The sequence below is a fragment of the Helianthus annuus genome, chromosome 5 (genome assembly GCF_002127325.2).
Source record: "Helianthus annuus cultivar XRQ/B chromosome 5, HanXRQr2.0-SUNRISE, whole genome shotgun sequence".
NCBI lineage: Eukaryota > Viridiplantae > Streptophyta > Magnoliopsida > Asterales > Asteraceae > Helianthus > Helianthus annuus.
In genome coordinates, this window is record NC_035437.2 from 169,994,063 (window position 1) to 170,016,122 (window position 22,060).

Consider the following 22,060-nt stretch of genomic DNA (forward strand, 5'->3'; position numbering starts at 1 on the left):
CACGCCGCAATACACGTGTGTGGTTCAACGTTGTAACATCTACTTTTGTTTGATTTAACAGATCCACCGCAAAACACGAGTCCTAAATACTAGTTTACAACGAAGTACGAACACTATCTGAGTTAAAAAAAACAATATGCAACAGAAGTACAAATACGAATTGAATAAATAAAAAACCCGCATGTGAAAAACTGAGTGTGTACATGATGTTTCAGTGGTGGGAGTCCATATTCATGTCTTTTCTTTCTCGTCTTTCCCATGTCTTCTCAGCTGCAAATCTAATATTTAACTGTCACATAATAATGTAGAATTCACAACACCTCTTTATTCACGCCACAGAAGAATAAAATTTTCAAGATAATTACGCTTGCAAATGGTTTATGTTTTCTTTAACACATCCTTATATATATATTCTCATATTCTCATATATCAACATATGTAATTAATCAAGAAATTTGCCAATATAAATATATAATATATAATATATTAAAGGTGGTAAAATGTGTATGCTGAAGGTTGGGTAACAAGTAACTATTTTATTGTGGGATTAGATAAAGTTAAATGGATATATAATATATCATTGTAGCTATTATGGTACATATTACTAAAACATGATTATTTTTTTTACTTTTTTTATCGGGCATTCAAGTCATTTTGGACCTTTTTTACTACATATTTTTTTTTAATACAACATGTATCATGAGATATGAATCTAATATAAGGTCTTTGAGGATCTAAAAAGGTATAAACCATTAAAAAGATTTCTAAAATTTTATGTATTTAAGATTCAAGTGACTTGGATGATAAAACAAAGACGTTATATAAAATAGTCATTTATGACCAATTTCAAAAGTCTAATAATTTGAATGATCAATAAAAAAAGATTTTTAACCTTTTTTAGTTTATAAAATCATTTACACGTCAAAATTTTTACGCTAGATGTACCAAAAAATAAAGAAGAAATGATGATGCATCAACCGTCAACAATGGTGTGAAATTAATACATCATAACACATGGTAGGAGTAAATTATTTCCTGCAATTTTAACTTTTATATTTCTTGCAAACTTTACCACATGTCTTATCTATAATTATTTTAGATTCAGTTTGAGTTGTTCCTATTTTAATTAAACTTTTTTTTGATGTTTGGGTTGTCAATGATCCATTATGCACGTATGATAACAAGATGGGTAGATACACGAATTAATTTAATTAATTTATATATGTGAGTGTTTGTACAATTGTACTTAGAAAAATCCCACATAAGACAAATTCAAGAAGTCTTTGTATGGCGACTACATGTGGTAATGGGAGGTGTGTAGTGGTGTTGTTAATTGGATTAATTGAAAAAACTTAAGGAATAATGGCTCTCATTTTCAAGAAACATGGGAGAGAATAAGGCATGTTTTAGGGTCAAATCTTGTTTAGAAGTAGTGGGGGTGGTGGTGCTTCAAGCCTAACATGATGACTTGTTTCCTCAAACCCAAGATTAGAGGGTCAAAATAAAAAGCTTATTTTTTCTTAGAAAATTAGGTCAAACAACTACGCATTTCCATTATCGTGTGCTATGTATAAAGGTGCAAGCTTTGTAGTAGGCGAGTAGAAAATCGAATAACCCAAACTATAATAAAAAGATATAATCGAAGTAACAAATTTATTGAGAACCGTTGGTTTAATTATGATTTTTTTTCATAATTGATTTTTATGATTGGTTATGGTTATCTGTGTATAAATAAATGAATTCATTAATTGAACCGAATCGACATTAAAATTGTCCTTTATAAAGGATATGTTAAATGTCAAAAACGTTTTCTTATAACCCTTTTAAAATTAAAACGTTAGTTGTCGTTTATTCGAATTTATAAATTAAAATGGTTACTAATATTTGATTTGACCAAGATATATATGTTAGGAACGGAGGCTGTCATGATTGTGTTTGTTTGTATAATTTGAACAAATCAATAGAAATGAACAGAATTTAAGTGCAGCGGAAATGAACAACAAACTTTGTAAACACAATCAGAGAAGAGAATAGTTTTGATAAACACATGATTTGCATTAGTCGAAAGATTACAAATCAAAGCAAAAGATTACAAAGTATGCTTACTAAACTAAACTCCCCCTCAGCCTGATGCTCCAAGGTTGATTGCACAAGATGAAAGGATTGGACGAGGGGAAGAACCCACTTAGTCAATCAAATGTAACAGTACAGGGTACTGTTGCATTTATAGGCAAACCAAACCACTGAGGCATCTCAGCTGACGTCACCATGAAAGTGACAGCTAACAAACTAACAAACTCTATCTACTGTTCTATAACTACTGACCATACAGACACTGATTGCATTCTATTCATTGATGTATAAACACTGATTCTTCATTCCACTGATGTAGTCAACCACTGTTGTTTGAGCATCAGTGCTTTCTTCAAAGGGTGATCAGACCTTGAATGGGCAGTGCTTTAATTCTTCAGCAGTGCTTGGATTCTGTCAGTAGATTGAGCTTCAGCCTTTAAGCTTCATCAGTGCTTTGGCTTAACAGTAGTTTACAGGATCAGCAGTTGTTGATAAGGGCAGTACTTGGAGCATATCAGATGTTGGAGTCACTGTCAAGGGGAAAGCTTAATGTAAACAGCTGCTTATGACTAATCCACTGTAGTGATCTGGTTTTGGCTTTCATTATTTGTTCCTATGGTAGGGTTCAATCCCAACAATCTCCCCCTGGAACAGATAATGCCAAAACCCTTCATTATTCTGGATTTTTATTTCTCATCAGAAGTTCCTTAACTTGTCTTTTAAATTCTTCTTCAAAGTCCTTGGAACTTGAGTCATCCTCATCCCTGCACAGTGTAAGTTCAAGGAGATCCGCAAATCTTGAACACCAAGACCTAGTGCTTCTTTCCTTGATATGTACTTCACTTCACCATTGGATCTGACCAGGGTCAATACATGGGTCTTTTGATCAGACATCCACTTTAGTACTTTTGAACCCAATGGGTTTCTTGGGAGAGATTTATTCAAAGATGAGTTTGGAGATATTGGCCTTGTGAAAAGTTGTGAGCTTTCAGCAAACATTTGTTTGAAGGCCATTTTGATGACATCATTTGCTGCAGCTACATCTTCTGCAGTCTCTTTTTCAATCTGCTTTTGTCTCTTCTTTTGATCTAGCTCAATGACTGTCATGTCTGCTGAAGTGTTTGGTGATGCAGGTTTGGTTAATACCTTTTTGACAAGGTTTTGAAGTTTTACTGAGCTATCTTCCTTTAGATCCATTTTCTTGATGGCTTCTGTAAAGTACTCAGCTTCTTTTTCTTTTTCACTGGTCAATAGTTTTCCTTTTTCTTGGTTTTTCACAAGGATAGGGTTATCTATTGATGTGATCAGTGGTTTAAGAGCACTAATCTGCTGTTCTAGCTTTTTGTAGTCAGGCTTCTTTGGAGTGTCTGTGACTGTTATCCTCCTTTTCTTAAGCCTTTCATAAGCCTCATCGGTATACTGCTTTGTCCATTTTGCTATGGCTTCAGCAGTATCCACCTTATCATCCACCAGCTCCTGCTTCTTTCTTTTGTACTCATATATAAGGTCAGCAATGAGCTTTTTGTATTTGTTCCAATTTGGAGCTGTCTTCTTCTTTCTTGGATCATTTTTAATCCTTTCAATTTTGTTTGTCTCATGCTTTAAAGCAACTATTGGCCATTCTTCAAATTGTTTTTCTTCAGCTGGATAGAATTTTTCTTTCATGATGTATGCAAGATATTCTTTTCTCATTTCTTTTCGTAGATCTGCTTTTTCTTTGCTCAGATCTTATGCATAGTCTTCCATCAGCTTGACTTTAGTGAGCAAGAATTCCAATTTTTCAGAAATGGCTTCGTCACTTTGACCTTCACATTCAATTTTGGCTCTTATCTTAGCCTGCCTTGCTTTGAGCTTGAGATATTCATCCATATTTTCTGGGACTATGAAGCCTATGAGAGAAGGAAATCTTCTTGTTGAAGGATCATCCTCGGTGTAGAAATGTCTCATCTCATTTTTTATAGCTTCCAGTCCCAGTGGATATTTTGCAGCAATAGGATCATATTTGTCTTCATTTGTCTGAGTAGTTTTTCTTTTTCTGGTGTAAAGCTTTTTGGGTGAAGGAAATTTTGGTTGTGATGTAGGAATGGTGAGAGCAGTGGTAGATGGTTGACTAACAGCTGTTGAAACCTCTGGTGTTTCAACCTCTGTTGTCATTACAACTACTGATGTGTCAGTAGGTGTCTTCTGCTTTTGAGCAGGTGTTGAAATGGCAGTGGTTTGAGTGGTGGAAAGTGTCTGACTAACAGGTGTTGTAACATCTGTTGTCTTCTGCTTATTGGCAGGAGGTGATGGTGGAGATGTTGTTTTTGGTGGTGATGGTGGTGGTGGTAAGGCAGTGGTTGTGGTGTGTGTTAAATTGGTGTGCGTTGATACAGCAGCTTTGGTCTGGCTATCATTTTCAGGTTCAATATAGATACCATCTTCAATTCCCTTCTTCTTCCACTTGATTTTTTCCCCCTTTTTGGCATTATCTGGAAAGGGTTCATTCATGAAAAGGACAGTGGGAGGAACTTTTCCAGTGGTACTTTGGATATGAGCCTTGATAGCTTTGATGTCTGACTGAGTATCTTTAAACCTTGACTCCACCATGTTTGTCAGCATTTGTACATGTATTGCAAGCTGCTGATCAACCATTTGTTTTTGTTTTTCAAGCTGGGGTTGAAATACATTCCATAGCTCATTTGCAGCATGTGCGGGTTGTGCAGGTGCTTGAGCTAGAACAGCAGTGGATTGTGCTTTTTGAGCTTTTAACAGCTGTTGCACCATATCCTTTATTTCAGCAACTGATGTCTCAAGATTTTCAACTCTGCCCGTCAATTCCTGATATTTTAAATCATCACCCAAGTTAATGGGATCATCTGATTTCCCACCAGCAGTGGTTGTACCAATGTGTGACTTAGGAAATGAATCCCAAAAGTCATTCATTGATGCCCCTTGTTCTTGGTACTGGGGACTTCTTCCTTCAGCACTTGATAGCCTTTTGAATGTACCAGTGGGCATAACAAACTCACTGGTGGTTCTCAAAGGTGTTATTGAAGAAATTGCCTTCAAGGGAGTCTTATGAATGTAACTGTTTTGGTCAAAAATTACCGAAGTAATTAAGTGATCAAATTAGTTAAGTGAGGTAGTGTGCCAAAGAGTGTACCGGAAATATGCTTGTTATGTTGTTTGTAAAAACAGTTTTCAGGATACGGCTCAGGATATTGAGCTGTATCTACGATCAAACTATGAGCAAAAAGTAAAGGAAATGACACGAGATGTACGAGGAAAGCCCTTGATCAATCTAGATCGCCGGCATAAAACCTCGGGAGCTGAAAATCGCAGCTGCGTAGTTCTTCTTATTACTTCAAACTTTAGGATACAGTGCAGGATATTGACCAGATCGCTAAGTATTACAATGCTTTGTGTGAAAGTAAAAGTTGCGAGAGAACAAGTGTGAGAGTGTAGTGAGTGTAGCTGTGATGTCCTATTCGATCTGATATACCCACCTATTTATAGTAACGAAATACAAACAAAAATTCCTACAAATATGGGATGCTCCGAATATTCCATTGTGAACGTTGTAGACCGAGTAATGCGGCTTCAACGTCTTCATTTGAACGACTTGGACCGAGTCTCCCGGAGAAAGGGTCTTTGTGAACGTTGCTCCATCTGGACGCGTACTCCTGCACATAACCCGTTAGTAATCCTGAGGATACCATTCAGGATGTTACCAATATCCTGAATGAGCATCCCGGATATGAGCAGATATCATACAATCAAGATATAACTCAAGATATTTCCCAGGATATGGGCTCAGAATTTTACCCATAACAGTAACCACTGTCCAAATGTAAACCAGTGGGTTCAACATTTGTAGTGGCTGCTCCACTTGAACTACTGACAGGAATTACTTGTAACTCCTGCAGTGTAACCTCCTTAGTTGTTGCTAGGATAACAGAGGTATAAACATCAGACCCAGTCACTTGTGGGAGTATACTCTCAGTGATAGGTGATTGAGAGGAACTGGTTTGTGTCTGAGCTATATCAACTGCATGCAACAAAGGTAGCATGGATTGTGGTAATATGAGGGGTGAAGATAAGGGTGTTGAAAGAGACATGTCCTTGGGATCAGGACTGAGGAAGATGGATCCAAGTAGGTCCAGAGCTTCATAATGTGGGGTCCCTGTGTTTACAACCTGATCCTTTTGTGAGGATGCAGGAGGAGTTTGAGGTAGTGGTGGAGATCTTTCTTCCATCTGCTGTGAAGAAGTAGCAGCAGTGGTTATAGGTGACATTTGTGTTGTCACAGGCAGTGGCTCTGGGATCTCATCTTCCAGAGGTGCCTTTGTTTTGGGTTTGGTAGGCTTTCTGGATATTTTCTTTTTGGTCTTTTTGGTAATGGCAGGTGTGGGTTTCAAAGCAGTGGTTGTGCTGCTATGATCACCTGGAGCAGTGGGCTCAGCAGCCGATACCTGAGGAGCAGTGTTATCTGCTAAATTCTGCTCAGGCACCTCTGCTTTTGTTTTTGAAGGTGCCAACATTCTAGAGAATGTTTCAGGTGTTAAACCATTTATTTGAAAATAAATACCTTGTTTGAGCAAATTTTCATTTTCTTTTCCAAATTTTGTTTAAAATAGTAGCTTAGAAACCTTGGAAAGAGCAAAAATGATTTGTTTTCAACATTTTTTACCAAGTCATTAAAGATCTCCTGAGAATAATTAAAATTTTCATTATTTAAAATAGCATATCCCAGGCATTGGATCTTTAATGGTATTTCGTTAAAAGCAGTTGTTTTATTAGAAACACACATCAAAAGAGTGTGAAATAAAAACCTAGGTGCAGAAGGGAAATAACCTTTTTGTAAGGTATCTCTTTTTGGTTGTTCTGCATACCCCCTATTCAAGAAATCATTTTTCAACTCGGTTTTAGAAAAAGAAGTTTTACCTTTCTGATCATCGAGTTTAAAGACTTCTGAAATGGATTGTGGAGTAATTTGAATCGCTTTACCCTGTATAGAGGAGTTAATGGCTATGATGATGTTATCTTGTTTTTCAAGAATAGAATTTTCCAGAACTCTCTCTAGGCTTGTTGGTAAATGGGAGCATCTGCTGTTAGCAAAGTTTTGTACTTTGATGCAGATAAGGTGTCGATGATGGAGTCGAAGGTGTTGGTGGTAGTGAGTTTTGTGAGTAGACCTTAGTAGTTGTGAGGGGCTTTGTATGGTATTTCGATGGGTTCAGCGGCCATTTGAGTGGCGTCTTTGGAAGTAGAAGAAGAAGATGATTTTGATTTTGATCTCGATTTTGATTTCGTCATTTTGATGAAGAAGATCGAAGAATGATTTTGGAATGAAGAGTGGGAAACTGCTTTGAGAAGAGAAGTTTTAGAATTCAATTCGACAGTGAAACCCTGTTTGGGGTTTTGGTCAGGGTTTTATTTAGGGAAAAAGTGAATGCTGATGTGGCAGCGGTTACAACGATCTGATGGCTAAAAACTGAACACGTGCCAAGCCCTGATGAAAGATTAAATAATGGAGGACAGTTGTTATGAGAGAGCCACTGATGGATCAACCATCAGTAGTTACAACGGTAACAAATGAAACAGTGGGTGATTTTTACTATCAGTGGATAGCATATCAGTGGATAGAACACTGATTTTGAACAACAGTGCTTATCAAGAATATGAGAGAGCATGCGTTGACTGCAGTGGACAGACTTTAGAAAGCAGATGTTTGGGCACAACAGTAGTTAGGGGAAGGACAGTGGTAAGAAAATGAAAGACCATTAGCTCAGCAACTGTTAGTGCAACAGTGTTTGAACTTTTAACAAGTAAAATTTGAGCATCTGCTTGTTTAGATGTGGGAATTGATTGTCTTGTGAAAACACAATATCATGTCCAACATCTGTTAATATACATCTGCAGAAATGCTATACTTAACAAATTACATTTTAGATGCAAATTATCAAGTTTAATTTGTCAGCAGTTTTTTCAAGGAATTTATGTTCTAGGTTTTACCACATGTTTTCTATTTCTGGCAGTGGTTAAGTATCCCAGATGATGAAAACCTTTTTACTAAGGTTACTCATTTTGTGTCTAATTATTTGAATTAGAATATGAGTATCTCAGTATTTTAGAATCCATTAACAATCAATTTTTGATCTGTGATAAAACAGACTTGAGGTTGATATGACCTTGGCACTAGTACCTTTTCCTTTTGATCTGTTTTTAAGGATAATATCACCAATAAAAATAAAGGTTCTATATCCTGACAGGAGATTGATACTTTTATTATCAAAAACAAGTAAAAGTACAAAATATATTATTCTAAAGAAAAATAAAGAGTAATATATCCTGTTTTATTGAGAAAGACCTTTTTAAAAAAAATTGAAGGTTATTCTGACAACAACATCAAAAAGGATCTGGTAAATTTTTACAATTAAAACTCATAGTCATATCATTCTCAAGTTTTAGAAAAATGGTCAATGATTTGAAACTATTTTGTGTGACCATTTCCTTGTTAATTGATTGCAAAAGAGGAGACATGTGAGGATTCTAAAATATTTGTCTAGTCCTCTTATCAGTTTCATCATTGGTGATACTATTGTTCCCAGAACTTCCCTGAATCAATGAATGCACATGATTGCTTGATGACCATTGTTTACCCTACTTTGGACTCTCAATTGTTTTATATTTATACTCCTTTCTTTTGATTTCAAAAGTTTTTTGGAGATAAATACACTTTTGAGTTTTGTTATTTTTCTTCTTCCCTTTTCACCCTTCCCATTCATAAGTACTAAAATACTTACTAGGAGGATTTTATTGAAAAAAATACTTAGACCAGAATCATTTTACAGCAATGTTTGGAGAGACTTGGACATTTTTGCACATGCTTATGTCAAATCTCACATCACATTATGATTTAGTCTGTTTTTCATATGATTTTCTCGATATGTTCTTAACAGAGTTTATCTGTTCCTTTTTAGCAGGATTCTCAACTTGTTTTTCAACACATAAGATGTATTAACTAAAGTTTTAATTTCCCTCCTTTTATGTTAACAAAAACACTATTGTTTTTATGAAACCGGGTTTTTGTTGACAAGAGGTTCATACCTTAGTATTAAACACGATGGAAACAGCACAAACTTTATATTAGCACTTGAAATCAATTTTGTAAAGGAAGTGATTATACCATAGTTATCAGACATAATTTCAGATCTGAGCACTATAGGTGTTTTATGCATGATATCACTTGTTATGTGAAGTTTGTGTGCCTTATGACATCTTGGTTGTTTTACAGAGTATCTGAATAATCACTTTGAACATGATTTCTCGTTACTCTGTTTTCAACTAAATACAATCAACCTTAGTATCAATGAATTTTGAGCTGAACTGTTATGTCAAATTGATTGTTAGATCGAATTTGACTGCCTGGGCTCTGATACCAATTGTTAGGATCGGAGGCTATCATGATTGTGTTTGTTTGTATAATTTGAACAAATCAATAGAAATGAACAGAGTTTAAGTGCAGCGGAAATGAACAACAAACTTTGTAAACACAATCAGAGAAGAGAATAGTTTTGATAAACACATGATTTGCATTAGTCGAAAGATTACAAATCAAAGCAAAAGATTACAAAGCATGCTTACTAAACTAAACTCCCCCTCAGCCTGATGCTCCAAGGTTGATTGCACAAGATGAAAGGATTGGACTATAGGAGAATAACCCACTTAGTCAATCAAATGTAACAGTACAGGATACTGTTGCATTTATAGGCAAACCAAACCACTGAGGCATCTCAGCTGACGTCACCATGAAAGTGACATCTAACAAACTAACAAACTCTGTCTACTGTTCTATAACTACTGACCATATAGACACTGATTGCATTCTAATCACTGATGTATAAACACTGATTCTTCATTCCACTGATGTAGTCAACCACTGTTGTTTGAGCATCAGTGCTTTCTTCAAAGGGTGATCAGACCTTGAATGGGCAGTGCTTTAATTCTTCAGCAGTGCTTAGATTCCGTCAGTAGATTGAGCTTCAGCCTTTAAGCTTCATCAGTGTTTTGGCTTAACAGTAGTTTACAGGATCAGCAGTTGTTGATAAGGGCAGTACTTGGAGCATATCAGATGTTGGAGTCACTGTCAAGGGAAAAGCTTAATGTAAACAACTGCTTATGACTAATCCACTGTAGTGATCCAGTTTTGGCTTTCATTATTTGTTTCTCTGGTAGGGTTCAATCCCAACAATATATGTATTTAATAATTGAAATTTTCTTGAGATCATCCATGTCCAAATTCAGCCAACAATAAGGGTGTATGGGGCGTTCGCGGGGAGGGGGTTCGGTGACCCTAGTCACCGATCGGGAACACCGCCGCCATCAAAGCGAGGACCCGAATCGGTGATAGGGATCGGTGTGGAGTCACCGCTTGGTTTGGCACGATTTTCGGAAATAGACCGTTTGACAACGGTCACTTTTATAAAAAAAAAAATCAACTTTTTTAAACAATATATATCTAACCAACCTAAATCAATTTTTTTACCACACTCACCACTCTCAAACTCACACCAACACTCTCAAACTCAAATGTTTCAAATACAAAATGGATTCCAAGCTTCCGTTTCTTTCTACCCTACCCGACTTTCCCGACGATGGAGATGCATCGTCAAGCGATACTAGCTTAATTTTCTTCCAAAATCTCATCCAACAAGCGGAGCTATTAGACACGGCATCGTCTAGTAAAAAAAAGTTGTAAACATGCATAATTTTACACAAAAAAAAAAAGAAAAAAAACCCAACTCCCCTAAGAGGGGAGTGCCGCCATCAAAATGGGGTGTTAGGGAAGTTTAAGAGGAGAGTTGACGTGACACTGATTGATTGGTTGGGCGTAAGAGAGGGAACTCACCTATTAGGTGAGTGCCCCTTACACCCTAATATAACAAACTATTTTCAACCAAAACAAAGACTATATATTTCCAATGTGGGTGAGGTGAAATTAAGGCGCTAGTGGCCTCTCTAGAAGAGAGGAGGAGAAGACAGGCTAGTTAGAATGCCGCGAGGATTGAGAAGCGTGTAAACCATTGGATAACGTTGATGATGGAATGGGCAGCCATTATGAAACGGTAGTGAAACGCCTATCGGTTTTAGCAGCAACCAAAACAGCCTAGTTGATTATAAAAATATAAAAACCAAAACATCTATCAAATTCTATAGATTTATAGCTTTAATATGTAACTGAACCGAACTAACCCAAATAAGCACTCCCAATTATTTTTTCCAAGATTCTATTTTATCTCTACCAAAGAAGGTGGAAGCATTATTTATGACTTGACACATGGCTTCCGTGGATGTGCGTGGCATTGATGCCACATGTCACCGCATGAATAGTTGACATATTAAGACAATATAGGTACCTAGGCTAGCTATTGATACGAAATTGATTAGATATTGTAGTATGGTCATATGTGACTATGTGAGGTATATGTCACGTTTTGTATTGGATATAAGTATTGTCACTTAAACTGTAAAAGAGAGTAAAAAGAGTCCTTTCAATACCATAAACTAAAAAATAGAAAGTCTAAAAATTATAAAAACAATTGTCACTATAAAAATTTATAAAGGTAAACAAATCAACTCACGGGCTTACCCAAAAATGACACGAACTAGTTTAGACTAAATCCAAAATAAGTCAGATTATTGTGGTGTTTTTATATTATGAGAGAAGTTCACATCCCTGGCAAAGACGTGAACTATTAACTAAGAACGTTAATCAATTCGGATTAAATGGTTGAGGCCCAAAATCATGAAAAGGCGATACAATTCCTTGTTGATTCGAGTAGTTGCTCACGTGTTCCTAGAGGACTACGAAATATTTTCTAGGTTCTAACCAGCTCGTTAATGTGATCTATGCTTTGCGGGAGATGTTGGGTGGTCCGTGGGTGAAGTCGGGAAGATGATGACGTGGTCATTTGTGGGAATCTCACGACTATGGATTCTCTTGGGGGGGGGGGGGCAACCCGAATGTACCCGAAATTCCACCAATCACACATTGTCTACTCATTTTTACTCTAAACTACCCCAAAACACATTAATAGGTGGCACCACTACCCTAAACTAAGGGTGTGCATGGGTCGGTTTGGATTGGTTCGGTTTTTACCATTAATCACGACCATAACCGCTAGTTTCGGTTATGGGATTTTATATAAGTATAACCAAATTTTGGTTACGGTTAATCGGTTATGAATTTGGTTATGGTTTGGTTATGGTTATTTTGGTTATTAACCAAAAACTTCAACTAAAACTAACTTTCGGCTAAAGTTCGTAACTTTTAACCCAATGAGTGTACAAAATAAAAAATGGAAACAACCATATTAGACTTGGTTTTGGTTTTTTTTTATATAACACAAACAAGACTACACTTTTTTTGTTAAACCACCAATGTAGGATATTAAAACAAATGGCACATACATCAAGATCATTTTGTTATAAACATACTTTTATCTTAGTAAAAATCTCTACATGGTTAGTGTTAAACGAAAATCTATTAGATAGACTTAACATTATAAGTGTGGTTCGGTTTCGGTTATATCGGTTAACCAAAGATTCATAACCATAACCATAACCACTCCGCCGGTTAAACAAATTTCATAGCAAATACCATTGGTTAAGTCGGTTATTGGTTAAAATCGATTCGGTTATTATTCGTTTATCGTCTTATCGATTATGCCAATTAATTTGCTCACCCCTACCGCCTAAACCATGGACCCACCCTTTTACACTACTATCTCTTACTCAATTCGGGTATACCCAAAACCCAAATCCGCAAATGATGCCACCCCTTAAGTGAGATAAAATATAGGACCCTTTTTACCTAGATATAGGGCTCGTAGTTTTTAAGTAAGTTAACATGATCTCCCATGTTTCTTAATGCATTAAACAATTATATCGAGGCACATGCCAAATTAAAATAAAAATTTGAAGGGTGAAAATGGCCAAACCATGTTTCGTGCAATATATAAATATAAATAAGTATATCAACTTCTTGTCATTTTCTACATGTCTCTTAACTTTATAAATAAATTTACATCTTTAATATGTAAATACTTTTGGTGGCTCAAAGAAATTTTAAAGTTAAAACAAACTATCTTTTAACGAGTGTAATTTCTTCAATTGAAATAGAAAACTGGAAATACGTCTATGCACTTCATATTGATGTAATCAACTTGTAAAAATTAGCATTGTCTATTTGTCTACAACGTATAAGAAATAAACACGGTCTTTGATGTAATCAACTTGTAAAAATTAGCATTGTCTACAACATATAAGAAATAACCACGGTCTTTGTTAAAATAATTTGGCAAGTTGGATTTAAATAATTCGACTTGGCTGTTTTTGGCCAATAATAATCTCAACTAAGTTTATTCCCGACAGTGGTCCAACCTTTTTCATTTTTTTTGTATAATGGTCCGTCGTTAGTTAACATAACGGAGTTAAGTTTTTTCCCGAATTACAATTGATGTATTATGACTTTTGATGAGAACGAGGATACGAGTCGATTGATGTAAAATTTACCTCGAAACAATGCTCCAAACGACAAAAACGGTACATCAATTCAGGTGTTTAAACTTCCAATTAACAAAAATCAAGCCGTTTAAAGCATCGTTTCGAGGTAAGCTTTACATCTATCGACGCGTATCCTTGTTCTGATCAAAAGCCCTAAAACATCGATTTGTAATTTGGAAAAAAAAAACTTAACTCCGTTAAGTTATTTTTAATGGCGGACCATTATACAAACAAACTGAAAAAGGTTGGACCACTGGCGAAAATAAACTCAGTTGAGATTATTATTGGCCAAAAACAGCCTGGTTGGATTATTTAAATCCAATCTGCCAAATAATTAAACTACTGGTTTTTTGTTTAAATGTTATTTAAATCCAATCTGCCAAATAATTAAACTACTGGTTTTTTGTTTAAATGTGACACGAGTGTAAAAAAACGATTGAAAAAAAAAATGTGAAGACGGAATTGTTACACTCTTGATGATCATCATTAACCTCATTCATGCGGAGTTCGGTCAATAATCAACATCAGAAAACATGTTCATAGAACCAAACTACACCAATCAAATGCTTTAAACATTAAGATAATAAATGGTTCAAAAAATTCATAAGGAAAAAGTTATAAATATGGAATGACAGGGTAAACCAAGCATAGGTTGGTAGTGCAATGCCAATAGAAACAAGCATATTAAGCATAGATGAAGGTATTGTCTCAAGACAAAGTGTACTCATCAGGAATTGTGGTACCAATTCACATGCAATCTGATGAACAAAATGTGTTCCAACTTTACCCCTATATGAATGCAAAGGGCTACAAATAGTACAAGGTAGGTGTTGCATATGAGATGCTGGAAAATAATGTCAATATATACATGCTTTTGGCTCTTTTTTGGTAATGGGCATTAATGTAAAAGGTTTTTTGAGGCTTCTTTTGTCTCTAAGGAACAATCATTTTCAACCACTATAAAAGAAAAGTGTTTAGTGACAAGAAAAGCGTCGCGAAAAGGCCAAACACTCGTGTAGGAAATTATGTGCAATATGCATGTTCTTGGAGAAAACGTTTTTAACCACGACAAGGGAAAAGGTCTTGTGATAAAAAAATCTGTCATTAATGCCAAATGCCTTCCACGTCGGCTTTCCCAAAAGAAAAACCTTCTAAGGATCTCACAAGGGTCTCTCTCCACCCTATGTCTGTCACAATCTCCTCTTTTTTTATCATCCATGGTTGTCCTTAGCCACAAACTTCTACCTTTGAAATACACTCCTCTCTTTGCCACGAGGGAGCCACCTAAGCCCAAAGGCGTCCTTCGCCTCTTGATTGCAGACGCTCTCGACGACCATAAGATTGTCGCCCAAGATAAAAACGGTCACTTATGATATGTGGAGAAATTATGTGCAAAAGATATGTATTTGACATATTCTTTGTTCTGCCAAATATTTACCTTTTTTTTATTATATCAATTCAGGTCAAATTTCCGTGTAAAAAACATAAAACGACAAAAATATCGTCACTTTAAAAAATTAAAATAATTCAAATAAAAGTTTGAATGTACTATCATTTATAAGTACAAGGGCGTAATTGGTATTTCATATTTATTTATTATGTATATTATTTTACATTGTTAATGTTAAAAACATTGTTATTACTTTTATGATTCAATAAAGTTGATCAGGATTTCAATATAAACAAAGCAAATGCATGATCAATAAAAATATATTTATAAGCATTTGACTTTAAAAGATATTAGTGAACTCGCATTTGGATACATTTTCCCTTGGTAATTGATGCTTCCAAAAAGTGACTTTTTATTAGTAATAATCTTAATATTTTTTAAGCTTGAAAGTACAATCATACTTTTGTGAAACGAAGACCGTCATTAAAAACACTAGACTCCGTCACATAATGTGATTTTAATGTATGCTAAGATATAAATCAATAATGTCCAATATATGGGTTTTTAACAATTTTTGGTGATGGGTATTTTGGTAACAATGTTCATGAGCAATTTTATTAGACCTCTTGAAGTAATAGGGCTTTGTGAGTTGTGACACATAAATGTCAAGAAAAGTCCAAAGCCCAAAGGTCGTCATAATATGATCTATGGGCTTAGAAATTAGGAGTTCGAACGATATTCACAAGGCACAATGCATGGTTTCACTTTCGCATGGGCCCAAAGCCCAAAGACCATCATAAATGTTTTTCCTTGAATACAACCGTTTTATTATTTAAGGGATATCCAATTTTTTTTTATTAATTAATATATTATTACTAGTTATAGACCTGTATATTACATCGGGTTTTTATAATAGAAAATAAAAGTAGAATAATGATGTTCTGGTTGTTTAAATAGTAATAATAGCCAACTGAAAACATATAAAGAGGCTATTATTGAGATTTGCTAAATATCAATAACTAATTTATGGTTTATTTTCGAAAATGAACGTCTATCAACCATCTTATGAAATGAGGCTTGAATTTAGAATTTTGGCTTGAGGCCTTGGAAAAAGTTGAGCCTCTCATGTCATGGAATTATAACTTTTGTATTTGTTGGATAGTAAAATGTATGCATTGGTAACTGTGAAAAAAAAACTAATTTTACTATGAATATACAAGTTGGATATTTTTTTTGAACGGTAAATTTGGATTACTGACCGACTACTGGAGCAATATTGCGTCACCAGCGGAACTATCCGATCATATAAATCTCCAGTAGACAATAATGTATATACATCAATTCAGGAGGAAACCTAATAAATCTGAGAAAAACACTCTTGTGAGAATCGAACTCAGAACCTAATGGTTCCTAAGCCTTATGCACCCTCAAGATACTATATAAAGCAGCATAAAGAAGTTCATAATTTAAAATGTTTATTGATACAAAGACCTTGTAAAAACAGACAAATCTCATAAAACACAGTATAACATGTAATTTAGAGAAATCATAATTGTTTGCATCTATTCATCTATATCTATATATATTAATAAATGAAAAGGATTTGGGCCATGTGGCATGTGATGGTGGAACCATTTACTGACGTGGCATGTTATGGTGGAGGTTTTAGGTGGGAAGCAATGTTATGCATCCATTTAAGTGGGACGCGGGATCCGGCTTTAATTCGGGTCGGATATTTGGGTTTTTAACGCACCGGCTTTAATCATTTGGATCATATAAAAGCTTATGTCTCAATTTTTGAAACCCTAGCCTCCCTCACATTCATCGCTCTACTGGATTCATCATCTTCTCCAAACAATTCAACAAATAGGTACACTCCTTGACAAACCCTAGATATCAACACGTCTGTTCTTCTTCTACGTTGATTCATCATCCATTATTTATCGGTATTGTCTTTGTCCATCAATTTGCACAGCTTGATGATGTATGGGTGAAGTTTCATTTAATTAGGGTTTATTTTTTTGAATCTTATTTCGTTTTTCTTGAATCTGATTTCTAGAACCCAACGATGGCAACGAAGTCTTCCGTATATGTGAAGGCCGTAATCAACGATGGTGATGGCGGCGCTGAGTGTTACGTCGCTGAACCCTAAATCACTAACGAAGTTTCAAGTTGGTGTTTTTGTTTCAGATGAGTAATCCGATCGGCAATTTACCTTTGGTTGTTTAATAACACTCTTACCCTTTTTCGTTTTGTTATCTACTTATCTCCGGTTATTTTATTTGTGTCTCTGGCTTTGTTAACAGGGTTAGCGACGATGGCGTTTTAGCTTCCGGTAGGTTTTCTGGTCATCCATTTACCTTCGATTAGGTAACACTTTTTCCTTCTTTTATTTTGTTATTAGGCGCTGCTGCATGAAAAAGTTGAATGTTATACTACATTTGGTTAAGTGCATACGCACTTACTTCCGATATTGAAAAAGTGGAAAAAGTTCTTAAAATATGGAAAGCAATTCTATTAAAATATGGAAAGCAATTCTAACCTTGGAATCGATTGGAATGCTTGTGTTATTGCATCTGGTCGGTATATTAAATCTGGGTTGCCAGATAAAGCTTTTGAAATGCTGAAAACATCAGAAGAATATAAACATGGAAACTCGAAAGGGGCAGCTTGGGAAAATCTCATTAGTACCTATGCTTCTATTGGTAAAAAAGACCTATGCTTTATATGACACCCATTGCTTCATGGTTCAATCTTCTATCAGGTCTGATTTCAATCTTTCAACCCTATTAGTGTATTCAGATTGCGTGTTGTTAGTGTATTCAGTTTTGCACTACGCTGGATAACTACTGATGTTTCTTACCGTGTGTCATTGAAACGTGTTCTTCATCAAGTATGTTTTTTTATTTTGATAAAATAGGCACATGGTTTGCTTTTTTTTTTTCATTTAACATTAGTAATTACCTTATTTGGCATGATTAACCCAATTATACAAATTGTTGAAAATCTATGGTTCTAATGAACTGAATATAGCTTAAAAATGACAGATATGTTTGGGTTTTGTGAGCTATCCTTTAGTAGTTGCCGAACAAATTTGGATAATAAACATGTCATTGTCAAGTTGTTTCTGCAATTTTTGTTATTCATCAAGGAGTCAAATATGATTACCAAAATTTCTGTTTACCAATATTTGTATAACATTTCATTTAGATACTATTACTAAGGTGTTTATTTTTTTGTTTCTTTTTGGGAAGGCATCGATTACGCCAAATGCAGAATATAAGCTTCCAGCTCAACTAAACCAGAGATATGTTAAAGGTAATTAGATTACGCCAAATGCGGAATATAGCCTTTTGTTCAAGATGTAAAAGTAAAATGATCTTACTGTTATTCTATCTTATGATAATTGGAAATTGCAATTTAGGTTTTACCAATCATCTAAAAATGTTGAATTTTGATACATTTCAATTAAAAAGTAGTAGATTTATTGTTTGTAAAGCTTCATGAAAGCAAACTAATTGACAATTCTTTTAATCAGCCAAAATTGATACTAAGTAATGACGCGAAGAAATTACCAAACGTGTTTAAAAAAACTCACGAAGACGAATTACATAGTGCCTAAAGTTTACAGTATCATAAAAGAGGATCAGTTAATTTGGTTCGTGTCCTTTTGATAATTTTATGCCACATTCTCACCTTTTTATGCATCATGGGAGATATAGATTGGTATCTAATATCATATAGTCCCTTTACCATTTAATTTGCTGGAAAAATTAATATATTTAAAAAGTATGGGTTGAACGGGTTGTGTTCGGGTCAACCCACAAATATTTGGGTTCATATGTATGACAGGATTTTCGGGTTAGGATCGTGCTTGGGTTCATCCAAAATTTTCGTTTTTGGCTTAGCTTAAACCCGCCAACCCATGAACACGACCCGTTTAGCACCTCTACTTTTGATGCTTATATTTAAAAAACATGGCGATTCGAGCTAAGTTTATCTTTTGACCAATCACATGATTTATCGTAAAGAACTTACCAAAAAATGTGTTAAATGGGTCAAAAGTCAATAAAGATGTGTTTTTTATATTTTAATCCTTACAACCAACTAACTGGCTTGGTTAAAAAAATCATATTTTAACCCTAATGGGTCGGGTTGTATCCGCCTTGAATTTTAACAATAAAGATGAAAGAATTTGACACATATTTAAGTCTTGCAATTATTTTGTCCTAGAAAATTTAAGTCTTACGTTTTTCTTTCTATAGAAAAGCTAAGATCCAAACTGCAAGAATTATGGTGGTGACCAAGACTTAAATTGTATGATATATTGAATTATAATATGGCATTTATAGTTTTAAATCTTTGTTACTTCTCTGGATTAGATTAGTTATTTGGAAAAAAATAGGGAATTCAATTCTTGATTATGTAGTATTTGTAATGTATAATTTTTTTTAAGTTTTATGTGATGGATCTCTTTGTATAATTGTAACGTCAAATTTGTATACTTTTGTTACTGCAACAGGTATTCTGAAAGAGGCATTTAGAATAAACTTTCCGGTTAAGTGGGTACACTCCACATCAACCATGAATTAAGAAATTATTGTTTTTAAGCACTTTTTCTCTGGGAATTAATGGCAAGGCATTTGTTTAGTGATTTCCATACTTATCTATATCTTCTGAGGAAAGTATATTTATTGTTGCTTTTGGATGATGATGCTTTTGTTTTGCATGTAATGTTTCTTAGTCACTAAAGACGTGGCTGCACATAGCTTGGCATCAAATAACATTGTCTATATACTGTCATAGAATATACTTAGTTGATATGCAGTATTGCAACTTTGTAACTCCAATTCTTTAATGTAGATCATTTCTACAACTTAAAAGACCTTTTCCGACTATGTGTGAAATCGAACACCGCCGCAAGGCGGCGTGTTCTTTTATTAAAATTAATTATGATCACAAAGTTGGTCGACTTTCAACACCAATCCATACACGTAACCAGATTCCATGAATTGTTGTATTTAAAGAACAGAGGTTCAACATTGCTTTGTATGTTGCGTAGTTCAGATGTGTCTATCTTCTTTACACCGTCCCTACTTTTCCCCATGTATGATGTTCTTGGGTGTTCGATTATGTGTATGGTTTTTCTATATTTGATTCTGTATGCGCTTCTTAGTTGTTCCATTTTTCTTTATAGCAGTTAATCCACAAAACACTTACACTAGCAACTCTTTGTTGCATAATTCCTTACTATTACACACACATCTATCCAATAATCCTATTAATACCTTATAGCCCGTTTCTTTCGATTATTTGATCAATATAATGAGATTTACTATTACATGCTAATCCATATTATTCTTTAAAAGTAATATGATGTTGACTACCATTATAATGGCCCAACAGCTAGATGTTGATCAGTTCTGTTTTAAACATAATGGAAAACATGAAAACATACCTTTGATTGCATCAGTACAGGCCAGCAGAGAATCCAGATGGAGATGCAGCAACAGTGTTTGACACAGTTGTCAGTTCGGTCTGGTTCCTCCTTAGGGTGCAATCTAATGATGGTGATGATAAGAAACCGACAAGGGAATCGGTTATGGAGAGAGAGGCGAGATTGATGTTATGTGTTATTAGGGTTTGTGTAATTGTCTAACCCTTTAACCTCCACATTATTCTCCTTATACATGCACCAAGGAGGAAACCCTAATTAGTTAATAAGGGTAATTAGGCCCATCAACAATTACCAACTAATTATTTAATAGGATTGTTATATATTTTGATCCATATAATGTAAATGATTATAATGGCTACTAGATTAAATATAAATTAAAATATATTTAATCTTACATTCTCCCACTTAGCCGAGTAATCATTTACTGTGAGTATTAGATAAGCCTGATCAGGAGTTAACACTCATTTTAGCCTTAAACAAGTACTATATCAGAGAAATACAGCCGTTGAATCATTATGCGACTCAGGACCCCCATTAATCATACTATAGCCTTAATTTAAAACCTAATCGTTATGATCAAAATATGCATAAGCCCTTTATTTGATTTGTAACTTTATTTGTCTATATGCCATTATGTCGACTTGACATATTCTTAGAGTACAAAATCAAACTGATGAGGAAAATTAACTAATACTTAGTCATTCATAGTACGATATGCAATTGCGCATGGCCATTAATTAATACCCGTCTATGAGCTCTCTTAATAAGACTTATGGGTAATAGCCCTTCAGTTATAGGATCCTTAAGCATATCATGAATGTATTCGATACAAAACTTAGTTTCCTCAATTCTTTCATAAACGAATAATTAATTGTGTATCGAAATTTAATGCAGCATCTCTTGAACTGTTACTGTTCAAGGAGTCATGGTAGTTGACTTTATCACACTAAGTCTTCAAAACATTAATTATATGGAGTTAATAAACTTATGAGTCCACTGATAAATTTCCAACAACATTTAGTGACTATATTATGTCGTTATAACTTAGGTTGTTATTATCAGTGCATTATGACTCCTCCATGAGATAGGTTTTGTCTGCTGACATAAGGATATACCCGAAATTACATTTTGTGATCTTTGAATATCACAAAGTTAATAAACCGGTTTTTAGTTCTCACTTTTCCTTCAAATTTCAGCCTCTCGTTTCTTTTAAAGATATTGTAATACTCCATTAGATGCTTCACATTAATCTAGACATATCTAGTGTGTTGCAATGTGAGTAATATCTAAACAAGTATAGACTTAAACTTACATAAGACTTCTAATTAAAGAAGCGTAAATAAATAATCTCATTTACCATATTATCCTCTGAAGGAGAGCAGTATTGTTTGTTACATATGTAAGGACCCATTTAAGGTTAAACTTATGGAACGAAACTAATGTCCCATTGGGTCTATCTCGGTATGTTATGATATCAATCACGTAAGAGATATCTCTGAGATCTATTATATCAAAGTTTGTGTTAACAATGCTTTGACTTATGTAACATATACTTGTCAAAAGAATATCATCTATATAGACAAGTTTAA

At 34.7% G+C, this 22,060-nt stretch overlaps 1 long non-coding RNA gene across 2 annotated transcripts; it reads left to right on the plus strand.

Moving 5' to 3' along the window:
- Nucleotides 1-16,769: 16,769 nt before the first annotated feature.
- LOC110942060 lies at nt 16,770-19,765 on the plus strand. Of its 2 annotated transcripts, none has more exons than XR_002594618.2 (3): nt 16,770-16,883; nt 17,073-18,331; nt 19,536-19,765. It is a non-coding gene; the product is annotated as an uncharacterized LOC110942060 (long non-coding RNA). The 2 variants fall into 2 exon arrangements; XR_002594619.2 differs by having other exon boundaries at nt 16,803-16,959.
- Nucleotides 19,766-22,060: the final 2,295 nt, after the last annotated feature.